The sequence below is a fragment of the Hipposideros armiger genome, unplaced genomic scaffold, assembly GCF_001890085.2.
Source record: "Hipposideros armiger isolate ML-2016 unplaced genomic scaffold, ASM189008v1 scaffold_29, whole genome shotgun sequence".
Taxonomy (NCBI): Eukaryota; Metazoa; Chordata; class Mammalia; order Chiroptera; family Hipposideridae; genus Hipposideros; species Hipposideros armiger.
The window spans coordinates 6,713,354-6,717,084 of NW_017731379.1; positions in this window are offsets into that span (position 1 = coordinate 6,713,354).

Genomic DNA, 3,731 nt, shown 5'->3' on the forward strand with positions numbered 1-3,731 from the left:
AGTCACGGGATGATAGTCAATGGTATAGTAACAGCTATATACACTGTCAGAGGGGTAATAGATTGGGGGGGGGTTATCACTTTGTGAGGGGTATAAATGTCTATTATATTGCTTTGTATACCTGAAACTAATTTAAAAAAATATCCTGTGGTGGGCCTTTCGAACAATGTTCCAATGTGACATTGAAAGGCATTCAGTCATTCTGTTGCCTAATTTCTGTTTTGGATGTTTTTCCTTAATAGATATAACTTCCTAAAAGATGTCTTCTTTAAAGTTCAAGAACCTCAAGAAAAACATTTAAAGTTGGAGTTAATATAATTTTATATTCATATCTATTAAAGCCTATACACTTACATTTATAATTAGTAAACCTTGGTCAACTGTCTCCTAATTCTAAACAACAGCAAAACTTTTATCCAAAAACAAGTTTAAAACCTATGCTTACTTTTTGGGTGATGCGTCATAAGAAAGCAATAGGAAAAGAAAACTTATCGATAACCAAATATCCTTCATAATAATAAATTACTACTAGGAAAAAATCCTGAGACAAAGGTTCAAGCTGGAAATTACTATAATGCCAAAAAGATTAAACACAAATTCACAGGGTAACCCATCCTTCCTACTAAAATAGCTAATCTTTGAAGGTTTGACTACAGCTTAGCCAAGTTTCTTTTAGTCATCATTTGGGAGTAGAGGGATGGGCCGAGATGGTTGGGAAATAAGGGTTAAAGCACAGGTGTACATAATTTAAATCACTGGTTATGAGTTAAATCACTGGTTATGAGTTAACCAGTGATTTCTATGCAGGTGGTCCTAGGACCTCACTTAGAGACACTATTTTTGGAGGTGTGGGTAAACAGGTAGGCGGGCTAGCTGGCGATGGACAGGTGAAGGGGAAGAGCATTTTAGCATGTTTCACTCCTTCATGGATGCCTTCTTTTTTTCACAGCATAAGTAGAAACCCCTAGTTCCTTGTAAATGCAGAAGCTGATTATAGGGGCCCTGGGTCTGGTAGGTGACAAGAAAGAAGGAGTGGGACTGATCAGGCTTCCAAAACTGAGGTTGTCAGAGAGCTTCATCTTTAAGGTGTGGAGAGAGGTGGACCTTCTTGTCTTTGATGAGAAATTATGCCCGATTCTCTCTCTGGCCCATTGGTCCCTGTGGAGGGCTCCCACAGCAGATATCCTTCTTTATGGAGAGAACTGTGCTTATAATTTATCCTGGGGCCAAGCCTGCCCCTGGCTGTCCTGAAATGGGGACTGGCAAGGTCGTAGCGTCTTCTCTCGGCCTAATCTTCTCCTAACACCCACTGACGCTGATCTTTGTGTTACCTAGGGTCCTGCTGAGAAAATGATTTTTCAATAATCTTCTCCTTTAACTTATATGAGAATATAAGTTTTTTCAGCCTCCTTGTGTTTTGCCATCAAGCCGATACATGTCCTTTATATATAACAGTAATTTCTCACCTTATGGTTGGCTGATGTCATCTTTTCTGATCCCCCACAGCTACTAGGAATTTATGTGTGTTTTCATATTTATTCTGTCATTTCAATGGGGTTTGGAGAGGTGAAAGAGGCAAACACAGATAGATGCTCAGGGTTCTGGCCTATGTTTTGATCTTTCCTGTTCTCATTACTTCACTGGATTCTGTTGAATTCAGAAGCTTGGGTGTAACACCAGCCCACGAAGCACTGGAGTATATGGAAACAGCACTTTTGGCTTCTCTGTACAGATTTTGTTTCAGAGCCTTGGTGAAAATGTGACGGAGTTGCTAGACCCAAGGGGAATGTGTGTGGCTTCATTGGGTTCTCTGGATGGTCAAGTTGTTAGCTCAGTAGAAAAATGGAGACAGCACAGACGACCTGAGCAGCATGAATGGCAGAGAGCCAGGTGTCTCCTAGTTAAGCCTTTGGGTCATGACAATGACTGTTGAAGGGTGGAAACTGAGAGTCTCCTTTCTGACCAAGTATCTGTCAATCACAGGAAGTCTTGGAGGTCTTGGAGGAGATAATGGCATGTTATGTCTGGGTCAATTGCGTGAGACTCACATCCTCTAAATATCCTTACATGCTGTTCTTCAAAAACAGCATGTGCTTTATTGCTTCCTTGTGTTCTGTGGTGCCTCTGCCAGAAACGCCCCTCCTCTTAACTTTTCCCAGCAAAACTCAACCCATCCTGCAAGGTTCAATTCAGGTGCCACCACAAAATCTTCTCTCACTATCCCAGCCAGAGAACCTATCTTCTTTTCTCTGAAATCCTGAAACAGGTATTTATTGTCACTCGAACAGATAATTATTGAGTGACTACTTTATGTGATACATTGTAGGCATTAGAAAAACTGTGACAACAAAACAAACTAGATTCCTGCCCTTCAAGACTATTTCAGTGTATAGAGAAGACTGAAAATAAGAATAAAATATGACATCTGTATGCAAGAATCATATCTAATTCATCACTAAATATCTAAATTATTATGCAACACTGGATTAGAATGATAAGGTTGTTTGTACTCGGGGCAACCAGCCTGGGACTTAAGCCTCCTCAGGCCCCAGTCAGGCTGCCAAGGGCTGACGACACCATTATATTGAAGCACACCATTTAGGAAGCAGTACAACAGGCATACCTCAGAGAGATTGCGAGTTCAGTTCCAGACCACTGCAATGCTAGTGGAGGGTCTTGCTTTCAATTTGTAAAAAAAAAAAAAAAGCAACATCTGTGAAGCATAATATGCATAAAGTGAAGAGCAATAAAATGAGGTGTGTCTTATATAGATCAGGGCTTCTGAAGCTTTAGTATGCCTGAGAATCACCTGGAGGGCTTGTTAAAACAGATTGCTGGTTCCTAGCCCCAGAAATTCTGACTCAGTAGGACCAGGTGGGGCTAAAGGATCAAATTTCTAACAAGCTCCCAGGTAATGCTGACACTGCATGGCGAAATGAAAATTTAAAGAGGAATTCTCACTCTTGACTTTGTAACTTCAGCATTGCTTGCCACTTTTATAAAAAAAAAACACATTTCTTTAGTAACCAAAAAAATAAATTCTAATAACTGGTAAAATGAATCTTTATTGTCTTTTCAAGCACAGACAACACAAACCAATTCTTGACTTCTGTTGATATTTGATTTTTTTCATGATGAAGCTTACTTATCAATGAGACAATACAAATTGGTAATTACAATATGGCCTCAGGGANAAGAGTTGGCTTGGGAACTCAATAGCAATTTATTTTACTCTTCTAGCTTTGATCACACTCCTCCTTATCTTATCTGATGACTAGAGTTTAAACTCTTTGATAACCCCTACCAAGACTATTTTCCATTGATTTACCTAACAAAAATATTTTTAATATTTTTTAAAAGGTCACACATACATGGACATTACTTAACATTCCTGGCAGAGTCTGAGAAACATACTTTAATCAAACACAGTAATATTTCTGCAGCAAACACATATAAATATTTATACTAATAGGATAAAGACTGCAAATAGCCTCACTTCCCTTTGGGTAACATTGTGCCACCAAATCAGTTAATGAAAATTTTTTTCTGTTTCCAGAGCTCTGTGGATTCCAGAAATATGCAGAAAGCATTATAGACTGTATCACATGATGAAGCTACTGAACTGGTTTATTCATGTTGGATTGGCAGTTTGCTTTTGGTATTTAAAGTCAATAGAACGTTTTCATGTCTCAAACATTTTCAAAAGTTCCCTGAAAAATCTCAGGGCTCTA